Source organism: Salmo salar, chromosome 24, assembly GCF_965601325.2.
Source record: "Salmo salar chromosome 24, fSalSal1, whole genome shotgun sequence".
NCBI classification, from domain to species: Eukaryota; Metazoa; Chordata; class Actinopteri; order Salmoniformes; family Salmonidae; genus Salmo; species Salmo salar.
Genome location: NC_138314.1, coordinates 17,436,187 through 17,448,372, shown reverse-complemented (window position 1 = coordinate 17,448,372; position 12,186 = coordinate 17,436,187). Strand labels below are relative to the sequence as shown.

At 44.8% G+C, this 12,186-nt stretch overlaps 1 long non-coding RNA gene and 1 pseudogene across 2 annotated transcripts; both read left to right on the top strand.

The window, feature by feature from the left end:
- The first annotated feature begins 4,817 nt into the window (after positions 1-4,817).
- LOC145850341 (putative RNA-binding protein 19) lies at positions 4,818-7,182 on the top strand (annotated as a pseudogene).
- A 939-nt stretch (positions 7,183-8,121) lies between these two features.
- On the top strand, positions 8,122-12,157 carry LOC106584917 (uncharacterized). Of its 2 annotated transcripts, XR_014382515.1 has the most exons (5): positions 8,122-8,843; positions 8,975-9,144; positions 9,313-10,619; positions 10,734-10,859; positions 10,991-12,157. It is a non-coding gene; the product is annotated as an uncharacterized LOC106584917 (long non-coding RNA). The 2 variants fall into 2 exon arrangements; XR_014382514.1 differs by having other exon boundaries at positions 8,975-10,619.
- The last annotated feature ends 29 nt before the right edge of the window (positions 12,158-12,186 follow it).

Sequence of the window (12,186 nt, the reverse complement as noted above, 5' to 3'; positions counted from 1 at the left end):
TGCCTTATAGTCCTACTCATCACTTACAATTATTATTACAAATCTTTAACCCTCATCGAATATTCAATATATTCGATTACAATAATGAGATGTATCCACCAATCCAAAAAAAGGATAGGCGGGTGTTAGACAGCCCGCTGTGCCGCTTTGTGGACAACGACTCACCTAATTAGGGTTCGAATCCAGGTTGCATCACATCCGGCCGTGATTGGGAGTCGCATAGGGTGGCGCACAATTTGCCCAGCATTGTCCAGGTTTGGCCGTCATTGTAAATAAGAATTTGTTCTTAAAACTGACTTGCCTGGTAAAAAAAATTATGATAATAATATCTTGTCAGTACAGTATATCCATAAACTTTGCCAATACAATACATCAGTAATCCAGGGTTTATATACCTCACTGGTCAGTACAAACTTGAGGAAATTATGACATCATTGAATTTGTATTTTGCGCTACAATAGATTCACTCCATCCTATTCATTCCTATGGAGGACTGCTCCTTCTAGGGAGTGCCAATATGGCCGACCGGTGGCTTCAAAGCCTCTCAATGGCCAATACATAGCATCAGCAATCCAGGGTTTTTTATAATGTACGTCATTGGTGTGCACTGCTGAGGCCCGTCAGAGGCTTGATCACTTTGCCAATCAGGCCAATCAGAACGTTGAAACACTGCAGCATGAAGTTCACTAAGGATGGCAAGTTCACAAATTCTGATTTGTGAGCTTCAAAACTGAAGAAAATGCGGACAAGTCACTGAAGCATTTCAATAAAAGATTTGTGGACACGTCCAGAGTAACGTTGAGACAGTTAGCCATCCAGACTTCTTTGTACTGGTTAGATGGATAGATAGTCAATCACAAATTCTATACCAACATTTAATTAATTGTGATTAGCTCGCCTGACAGATAACGCCATGGTCCTCTCCATATCTGCCTGGCGGATACATATGGATGGAGTGTAAGATGGCTCAAATGCACAGTGTTGAATTTTTTCTTGTCTTCCTTGACATTGATGTTCTGTTTAATCTTGTTTCTGTTTTATCTTGTGTGTGTATGTGTTAGCTGGAGGCTTTCCAGGAGTTTGTGTAAGTGCATCATAACCGCAGCCAGTTGCCTACCTGGGCCAATGACTCTCTGCCCCAATCAGCAGCACCCGAGAATGGCCAGGGGAGGAGTCAGGAGAAGAAGGACCTTGTAGTCATAGCAGATAATATTCTAATTTTTGGTGACTTTAATATTCACATGGAAAAGTCCACAGACCCACTCCAAAAGGCTTTCGGAGCCATCAACGACTCAGTGGGTTTTGTCCAACATGTCTCCGGACCTACTCACTGCCACAGTCATACTCTGGACATAGTTTTGTCCCATGGAATAAATGTTGTGGATCTTAATGTTTTTCCTCATAATCCTGGACTATCGGACCACCATTTTATTACGTTTGCAATCGCAACAAATAATCTACTCAGACCCCAACCAAGGATCATCAACAGTCGTGCTATAAATTCTCAGACAACCCAAGATTCCTTGATGCCCTTCCAGACTCCCTCTGCCTACCCAAGGACGTCAGAGGACAAAAATCAGTTAACCACCTGAGGAACTCAATTTAACCTTGCGCAATACCCTAGATGCAGTCGCACCCCTAAAAACTAAAAACATTTGTCATAAGAAACTAGCTCCCTGCTATACAGAAAATACTCGAGCTCTGAAGCAAGCTTCCAGAAAATTGGAATGGAAATGGCGCCACACCAAACTGGAAGTCTTCCGACTAGCTTGGAAAGACAGTACCGTGCAGTATCGAAGAGCCCTCACTGCTGCTTGATCATCCTATTTTTACAACTTAATTGAGGAAAATAAGAACAATCCAAAATGTATTTTTGATACTTTCGCAAAGCTAACTAAAAAGCAGTATTCCCCAAGAGAGGATGGCTTTCACTTCAGCAGTAATACATTCATGAACTTCTTTGAAGAAAAGATCATGATCATTAGAAAGCAAATTACGGACTCCTCTTTAAATCTGCGTATTCCTCCAAAGCTCAGTTGTCCTGAGTCTGCACAACTCTGCCAGGACCTAGGATCAAGGGAGACACTAAAGTGTTTTAGTACTATATCTCTTGACACAATGATGAAAATAACCATGGCCTCTAAACCTTCAAGCTGCATACTGGACCCTATTCCAACTAAACTACTGAAAGAGCTGCTTCCTGTGCTTGGCCCTCCTATGTTGAACATAATAAATGGCTCTCTATCCACCGGATGTGTACCAAACTCACTAAAAGTGGCAGTAATAAAGCCTCTCTTTAAAAAGCCAAACCTTGACCCAGAAAATATAAAAAACTATCGGCCTATATCGAATCTCCCATTCCTCTCAAATGTTTTAGAAAAAGCTGTTGCGCAGCAACTCACTGCCTCCCTGAAGACAAACAATGTATACAAAATGCTTCAGTCTGGTTTTAGACCCCATTATAGCACTGAAACTGCACTTGTGAAGATGGTAAATTACATTTTAATGGCGTCAGACCGAGGCTCTGCATCTGTCCTTGTGCTCCTAGACCTTAGTGCTGCTTTTGATGCCATCGATCACCTCATTATTTTGGAGAGATTGGAAACCCAAATTGGTCTACACGGACAAGTTCTGGCCTGGTTTAAATCTTATCTGTCGGAAAGATATCAGTTTGTCTCTGTGGATGGTTTGCCCTCTGACAAATCAACTGTACATTTCGGTGCTCCTCAAGGTTCCGTTTTAGGACCACTATTGTTTTCACTATATATTTTACCACTTGGGGATGTCATTCGAAAACATAATGTTAACTTTCACTGCTATGCGGATGACACACAGCTGTACATTTGTATGAAAAATGGTGAAGCCCCAAAATTTCCCTCGCTGGAAGCCTGTGTTTCAGACATAAGGAAGGGGATGGCTGGCGGACAAAACAGAGATGCTTGTTCTACGTCCCAAGAAACAAAGAGATCTTCTGTTGAATCTGGCAATTAATCTTGATGGTTGTACAGTCGTCTCAAATAAAACTGTGAAGGACCTCGGCGTTACTCTGGACCCTGAACTCTCTTTTGATGAACATATCAAGACTGTTTCAAGGACAGCTTTTTTCCATCTACATAACATTGCAAAAATCAGACATTTTCTGTCCAAAAATGATGCAGAAAAATGAATCCATGCTTTTGTTACTTCTAGGTTAGACTACTGCAATGCTCTACTTTCCGGCTACCCGGATAAAGCACTAAATTAACTTCAGTCAGTGCTAAATACGGCTGCTAGAATCCTGACTAGAACCAAAGAATTTGATCATATTACTCCAGTGCTAGCCTCCCTACACTGGCTTCCTGTTAAGGCGAGGGCTGATTTTAAGGTTTTACTGCTAACCTACAAAGCATTACATGGGCTTGCTCCTACCTATCTTTCTGATTTGGTCCTGCCGTACATACCTACACGTACGCTACGGTCACAAGACGCAGGCCTCCTAATTGTCCCTAGAATTTCTAAGCAAACAGCTGGAGGCAGGGCTTTCTCCTATAGAGCTCCATTTTTATGGAATGGTCTGCCTACCCATGTGAGAGACGCAGACTCGGTCTCAACCTTTAAGTCTTTATTGAAGACTCATCTCTTCAGTAGGTCCTATGATTGAGTGTAGTCTGGCCCAGGAGTATGAAGGTGAACGGAAAGGCACTGGAGCAACGACCCGCCCTTACTGTCTCTGCCTGGCCGGTTCCCCTCTCTCCACTGGGATTGTGGAGAGATGAGTTGGGGCTGAGTCACTGGCTTACTGGTGCTCTTCCATGCCGTCCCTAGGAGGGGTGCGTCACTTGAGTGGGTTGAGTCACTGACGTGGTCTTCCTGTCTGGGTTGGCACCCCCCTTGGGTTGTGCCGTGGCGGAGATCTTTGTGGGCTATACTCGGCCTAGTCTCAGGATGGTAAGTTGGTGGTTGGAGATATCCCTCTAGTGGTGTGGGGACTGTGCTTTGGTAAAGTGGGTGGGGTTATATCCTGCCTGTTTGGCCCTCTCCGGGGGTATCATCGGGTGAGGCCACAGTGTCTCCTGACCCCTCCTGTCTCAGTCTCCAGTATTTATGCTGCAGTAGTTTATGTGTCGGGGGGCTAGGGTCAGTCTGTTATATCTGGGGTATTTCTCCTGTCTTATCCAGTGTCCTGTGTGAATTTAAGTATGCTCTCTCTAATTCTTTCTTTCTCTCTCTCGGAGGACATGAGCCCTAAGACCATGCCTCAGGACTACCTGGCATGATGACTCCTTGCTGTCCCCAGTCCACCTGGCCGTGCTGCTGCTCCAGTTTCAACTGTTCTGCCTGCGGCTATGGAACCCTGACCTGTTCACCGGACGTGCTACCTGTCCCAGACCTGCTGTTTTCAACTCTCTAGAGACAGCAGGAGCGGTAGAGATACTCTCAATGATCGGCTATGAAAAGCCAACTGACATTTACTCCTGAGGTGCTGACCTGTTGCACCCTCGACAACTACTGTGATTATTATTATTTGACCATGCTGGTCATTTATGAACATTTGAACATCTTGGCCATGTTCTGTTATAATCTCCACCCGACACAGCCAGAAGAGGACTGGCCACCCCTCATAGCCTGGTTCCTCTCTAGGATTCTTCCTAGGCAGTTTTTCCTAGCCCCCGTGCTTCTACACCTGCATTGCTTGCTGTTTGGGGTTTTAGGCTCGGTTTCTGTACAGCACTTTGATATATCAGCTGATCTAAGAAGGGCTATATAAATACATTTGATTTGATTTGAAGAAGCGTTGGATGATTACTTCAAATTTGAGTCAGTCGAGAAGAAGAAGGATGAGGAGTAAGATGAGGAAGAAGACCAGGTTAGGTACACATGCCTACATAGACCCTTTGTTTGACAGATGCTGGTAAATGTGTGTGTGTAAACAGTGTGTTTTCATTGTCAGGTGCTAATAAAGAGGCTCTGAAGTCTGGCCTCTCTGATATGGAGTACCTGTGGCGCAGAGACGGGGTGCTGCTGAGGATGAAGATGATGAGGAAGATGAGCCTGCCCCTATGCAGCAGACAGACAGTGCCTATGAGAGTGGGGATAGAGACGGTATCCAGAGGGCCAGAGCACCAGTCCCTTCACTGGATAAAAGCCAGGGCAAGCCTGTCAAACAGCAGGAGGTAGGGCAAATGCCTAACCTTTAACACCTAGCATTTGACCTGCACCCCTGACCCACAAACCTTGGGACTGTAGATTTAAACTCAAATCCTACCTTCATTGAACTGATGGAGGATAGCAGTTAAAATGACATATGGTGTAGCATTCTGACAGTGAAATTAGGGTTGAGGGTTTTCATTGCCGTATTCCCTTTGGTAATGTGTGTGTGTGTCCCTATCTCTCTGTGCCCCATAGACTGAATCCACAGTGAAACTGCGAGAATGTCCCTTCAACGTCAAAGAGGTGAGTGTGTGTGGCTTGATGTGGAGTTCAGAGTTGGGGAAATGGTTTATTTATGCGTGACATCTTGGGTTGTTTATGTGTGATATAAACAGCAACAAGTGCAAGAGTTCGTGACTTCTCTGAAGCCTGCAGCCATTCGAATCATCAAGAATGCCACCGGCAACAAAACCAAGTATATGTACGTGGACCTGCGCTCAGAGGAGGAGGTGGAAAAGGCTCACAAGTGTGAGGGGCAGGTGGAGAAAGGGAACGAGAGGAGATTCACCAGGGAGCTGAAGGAAGATGAAGAGGAGGAAGATGTAGCAGAGTCAGGAAGACTTCACAAGGAACCTGCCCTAAACCTGCACAGAAGAGGAGCTCCAAGACTTCATCAAAAAGCATGGTATGTACATACACGCACAGATACTGTATCAAATCAAATCACATTTTATTTGTCATATGAGCCGAATACAACAGGTGTAGGTAGACCTTACAGTGAAAGGCTTATTTACAAGCCCTTAACAAACAATGCAGTTTTGAGAAAAATCTCTAAATAAATATAAAAATGTAAAGAGCAGCAGTAAAATAACAATAGCGAGGCTATATACAGGGGGTACCGGTACAGAGTCAATGTGTGGGGGCACCGGTTAGTCAAGGTAATTTATACATGTAGGTAGAGTTATTAAAGTGACTTATGCATAGATAATAACAGAGAGTAGCAGCAGCGTAAAAGAGTGTGGGGAGGGGGGATTTGGAGGGGGGGGACAACGCAAATAGTCTGGGTAACCATTTGATTAGATGTTCAGGAGTCTTATGGCTTGGGGGTAGAAGCTGTTTAGAAGCCTCTTGGACCTAGACTTGGCGTTCCGGTATGACTTGGCGTTCCGGTAGCAGAGAGAACAGTCTATGACTAGTGTGGCTGGTGTCTTTGACAATTTTTAGGGCCTTCCTCTGACACCGCCTGGTATAGAGTTCCTGGATGTACTGGGCCGCACACACTACCCTCTGTAGTGCCTTGCGGTCGAAGGCCGAGCAGTTGCCATACGAGGCAGTGATGCAACCAGTCAGGATGCTCTCGATGGTGCAGCTGAAGAACCTTTTGAGGATCTGAGGACCCATGCCAAATCTTTTCAGTCTCCTGAGGGGGAATAGGTTATGTCGTGCCCTCTTCACGACTGTCTTGATGTGATTGGACCATAGTTAGTTTGCTGGTGATGTGGACACCAAGGAATTTGAAGCTCTCAACCTGCTCCACTACAGCCCCGTCGATGAGAATGGGGGCGTGTTCGGCCCTCATTTTCCTGTAGTCCACAATCATCTCCTTAGTCTTGAACAGGTTGAGGTTGAAGTTGTTGTCCTGGCATCACACAGCCAGGTCTCTCACCTCCTCCCTATATGCTGTCTCGTCGTTGTTGGTGATCAGTCCTACCACTATTGTGTCATCTGCAAACTTAATGATGGTGTTGGAGTCGTGCCTGGCCATGCAGTCATGAGTGAACAGGGTGTACAGGAGGGGACTGAGCACGCACCCCTGAGGGGCCCCCGTGTTGAGGATCAGCGAGCCGGATGTGTTGTTACCTACCCTTACCATCTGGGGGTGGCCCGTCAGGAAGTCCAGGATCCAGTTGCAGAGGGAGGTGTTTAGTCCCAGGGTACTTAGCTTAGTGATGAGCTTTGAGGGCACTATGGTGTTGAACACTGAGCTGTAGTCAATGAATAGCATTCTCACATCGGTGTTCCCTTTGTCCAGTGCCGGGCCGCCTCTGCTAAATGGTTGCTGCCACAAATTATTTTCACCCCCAAAAAATGTATTAATTTATTTTGAAAATAATTTTTGAGATGGTAAAACGTTTTCAGTATAAACGTAAACGACTAAAACTGGATTTGAAGTGTGATAAAAATATAATGGAGCTATATATTTTTAAAATAAGATCATCTTTGAGAACTAACAATGACCAAAATAGAAACTAGACAGTCTGAAGAATCTAAAATTCCCAAAATGTAATAGCATGGGGCCTCCATTGATTTTGTTAGAAAATGTGCTTTATAACTGCACAATTTTCTCGCTGCCCATTGGCAAAATATGTAGAATTGCAGGAAATTTTCTTTAAAAGAAATGTTCACCGATATTGAATGTTAGAATGTTTTTGTGCATCTCTGAGGGATGTGCTATCGATTTCCTAGGTCATATCACATTTTCATGTGTATCTGAGTTATTGGCGTTCAAGCAGGCAGAAATCCGTCCGGTATGACGTAGCACTGTGATAAAGTCACTCTCATTACAACGGATGTTAATAGGAATACGACTTTTAGATCGAGAAAACGTCTATCATACATGTCAGATTTCAATACTGGCAGATGTCATAACTCGGGAGGATGTCTTCTCTTGAATGAGCCATTGATCATATTTTTGCGATATTCCTACCTCGAGAAATGTGTAATTTAACGAAGGGTCTAGAATTGTTTTCCTATTTGTCTGCCTCTTTAGTCCAGGGTGCATTGCATGGTGCTGTTGCTAGAGATATTCAACAAAGGAGATAAGAATCCCATGAATGAAGGAACGTATAACACCCCACTTAGCAGAATATCGACCAATCACGTTCACGTTGTCATGCTGCGTCACACGGTTGCTAAGGTAATAGTCACGCAATCCCTTCTCAATGTCAGTGTATATGTTGAGAAAAGTGCCTATTTCCCTCGAACGTACGTAATGTCACAATAGCAAGTTAATTATCTCACATCTCGGCATAGTACAGCATTTGGTGGATGCCAGGTGCAGAAAGGGGCTAGAGAGGCTTAGAAATATAGAATTAGTCATGATGTATTGTGTACAGATGCTGTAAAACAGATTGGTGGAACAACAGTGTGGAATGATGTAGCTTCCACGGCTGTTCCTGTAGTAAGTGGACCTAATGTCGTGGCTGGTGTTTCTGCTGGTCCTGGCATGGTTTGGAGGCCTGTTCGGAAATCTTGCGCTCATGAATGTGCGGTGTCAAAGGTCACTTTTATTGGTAAGGTTGTCAATACGTCTCTGGGTGTGGAAAGCAAAAATGCCAGGTTGAAGGTTATTGTGGAGACAGCAAAAGGGATATTTGGGGTAACAGATGTTACTGTTGAAATTGTTGTTGACTTGCTGAACAATCCTGAAGGTGGAGTGTTTCAGCATGATATAGATACAGTTTAATGGGGTGGGGTGTTGGGGATGGTGTGGTAGAAGTTAGTAGGGATTTATTTGTTTTTTATTTTCATGGTAGTACAGAATTGGGCAGATCATGATTGATTGTACATTCCAGCACAGTAGGTGGCGGCATGTACTTAAATGATTGATTGCGGACCGCCATGATATCATAGAAGAGTGTAACAGTGAGGATGTCCAGGAGACTCGCCAGTTCCTGTTAAACAACCACATTTGTCTGGACTCCTTCAGTCAGGTATGTTGCAAAATACTGTCTAGGATTTGCTAACAGTGCATTAAGAAGAGAACATTATTTAAAGTTCATAACATTATTTAACATTTTGATCACTTTGGATTCTGTTTATTTGTGTGTGTGTGTGTGTTTAGGCGCAGGGGCCTCGTGGCACGTGTGTATTCCTGGTGAAGAACCTTCCAGCGGGAGTGAAGGTCGAGGACCTGGAGGTGCTGCTCTCATAGCATGGCACCCTGGGTAGAGTGCTGCTGCCGCCTGCGGGCCTAACTGCCATAATAGAATACCTTGAGCCCACTGAGGCAAGGTGTGTGTGTGTTCCATATAAATGTGGCCTCTAATGCGACAATAGGACTGAATATGCATACATTACATTTGTATTAGCAGAATGCTGTCTGAGGAAGACCATGGTCGCGTTCAGTTTTAGTGTATTGTAACATACTGTCTCTCTCCTTCTGCCTGCCTCACTTTCTAGTTCTTGCACGTTCCCCTATACTTAGAGTGGGCCCCGATAGGAGTGTTCTCAGCAGCCATGCCCAGTAAGATAGGTGAGGTTCTTGATGAAGAGTGTTGATCCCGGTGCTTCTTTATTTGTTATTATTATACCCCTTTTTCTCCCCAATTTCGTGGTATCCAATTGGTACTTACAGTCTTGTCTCATCGCTGCAACTCCCGTACGGACTCGGGAGAGGCGAAGGTCGAGAGCCGTGCGTCCGCTGAAACACAACCCAGCCAAGCCGCACTGCTTCAGACACTGAAGACACTGAAGGCAGCAGAGAAGGCCATAAGGCAGCTACAGGTACTGACCCTAGTACTGATCCTTGACACCTAACCTTTAACCCCTACACCTACAGATACAGACCTCACACTTATCTCTCTCACCCTGTCTATCTGTCAGTCTCTCCTCCCCCATCTCTCTTTCTCTTAGTACTGCAGTGTGGCTGACCACCAGTTGGAGTTGAAAGTCTGAGTGCCACCAAGAGAGTCACTTCATCATACTGACCATGGTTACACAAGCTAACAACAAACTAATAGTAATAATGCAGATTTTCTCCTTATAGATATGGGAGCATTGGAAGGGAGACGCTGTGAGTTGAGGTGCAACGTTTAATAAAACAACAAACATGAAAGGAGACAACATAACAGTGGCATTTACACATGAATACAGGAAGAAGAAAAAAACTGATTGAGGAAGGAACCCAAGGGAGAGACAGATATAGGGGAGGTAATCAGGAAGGTAATGGATTTCAGGTGAGTATCATGATGATCTGCAGGTGTGCATAATGATGGATCCCAGGACCGGTGGTTAGTATACAGGCGACGTTGAACACTGGAGGGGAGGAGTGGGAGTAGACGTGACAAGCATTTTCAAATTCTTTGTCGCCTTAGCTTGCTACATAACTTCTGAGTGATAGGAAGCACAAGTACCACCACCAATCAGCCTACACCATTGTGTTCACACCCGTCATTGCTATGACAACCAGCATAGCTATGTCAGAAAAATGACTGCTGTCTGAACACACATCCGATTTGGTCACTTGTAACTTATTATTCCAAAGCGGATTTGAAAAACAAAACTGATTTGAGCATTAAGGCCTGCAGTGTGAACAAGGCTTCAGTCACTCTCACACTGATGATGATGATGATGATGATATGTGTATCCCCTCCAGCACGTTTGGGGAACTGAAGACTGTTCGTCTGCCAAAGGCGGCGCCCGGTACCGGCACCTGGGTTCACAGCGGGTTTGGCTATGTAGACTTCCTCACAAAACAGGATGCCAAGGTGAGTGAGGGTGAATGACCATGGTGTGTGTTATTTCTTGTTTCCTCTCTAAAAAAAGCATTATTGTTGCTGTACAGTACTGTTGAGAGTTGTTATTTCTTGAATCCACTGTAGAAAGCATTCTCAGCGCTGTGCCATAGCTACTGTACCATCTGTACGGGCGTCGGCTGGTTCTACAGTGGGCCGATGCCGAAGACACTGTGGAGACGCTATGTAGGAAAACAGCTGAGCATTTCCACGGTAACACCCAGCGTACCAGCATACAGATACAGTAATACATTTCATATTGATGTTTGGAGAAACCTATTCCATGACCTCTCTCTCTCTCTCTCTCTCTCTCTCTCTCTCTCTCTCTCTCTGACGTCCCTAAGAAGAAGCAGAGGTGATGGAGGGGATTATGGAGACCGAGGGGGCAAAGGATGACTGACCCCTAAATCACACCCCTTAACCACAACCCAGCCCTGATTGGTGCCTGTGGCCCCATGTGGGTAGGACTGACTACATAATCTGGACCTAGTGACAGGAGAAGGAGGAATCAGAAACGGCAGATTGGTGCCTGCCCTGATTGGTGCCTGTGGCCCCATGTGGGTAGGACTGACTACATAATCTGGACCTAGTGACAGGAGAAGGAGGAATCAGAAACGGCAGAACTCGGCAGAAGCCAATTCTTTTGTCAGTGATCCTGCGCAGAGCCTTGTCAATCCAATCCTCTCGAGCACACTGAGGGACTTTGACAGAGTGCTGTTGAGACAAGGAACTCCGGTGTGTGTGAGAGAGAAAGAGATTTCTCAGTAAAAGGGCCTTGACGATGACATCAAATAAATGTTTATTTGTCACATGCGCCAAATACAACCGGTGTAGACCTTACAGTGAAATGCTTACTTACAAGCCCTTAACCAACAATGCAGTTTTAAGAAAAAAAAGTGTTAAAGTATTTACTAAAATAAACTTTTGTAAAAAAAAAAAAAAGAATAATAATCAAACTAATAATTAAGGAGCAACAATAAAATAACAGTGAGGCTATATACAGGGTCTACTGGTACAGAGTCAATCTGCAGGGGCACCGGTTTGTCGAGATAATTGAGGTAATATGTACATGTAGGTGACTATGCATGGATAATAAACAGAGGGTAGCAGCAGCATAAAAATGGGTGGCGGGAACAATGCAAACAGTCCGGGTAGTCATTTGATTCGCTGTTCAGGAGTCTCATGGCTTGGTGGTAGAAGCTGTAAAGAAGCCTTTTGGTCCTAGACTTGGCGCTCTGGTACTGCTTGCCGTGCGGTATCAGAGAGAACAGTCTATAACTAGGGTGTCTTGAGTCTTTGGCAATTTTTGGGGCCTTCCTCTGACACAGCCTGGTATAGAGGTCCTGGACGGCAGGAAGCTTGGCCCCAGTGATGTACAGGACCGTATGCACTACCCTCCGTAGTGCCTTGCGGTCGGAGGCCGAGCAGCTGCCAGACCAGGACATGGGACTCTGATGATGATATGGTTATTTGTACTCAACAATTAAATGTTATCCATTTGATAAAGTGGCTTTGAGTGTTTGTTTTTTAATTAATTGCA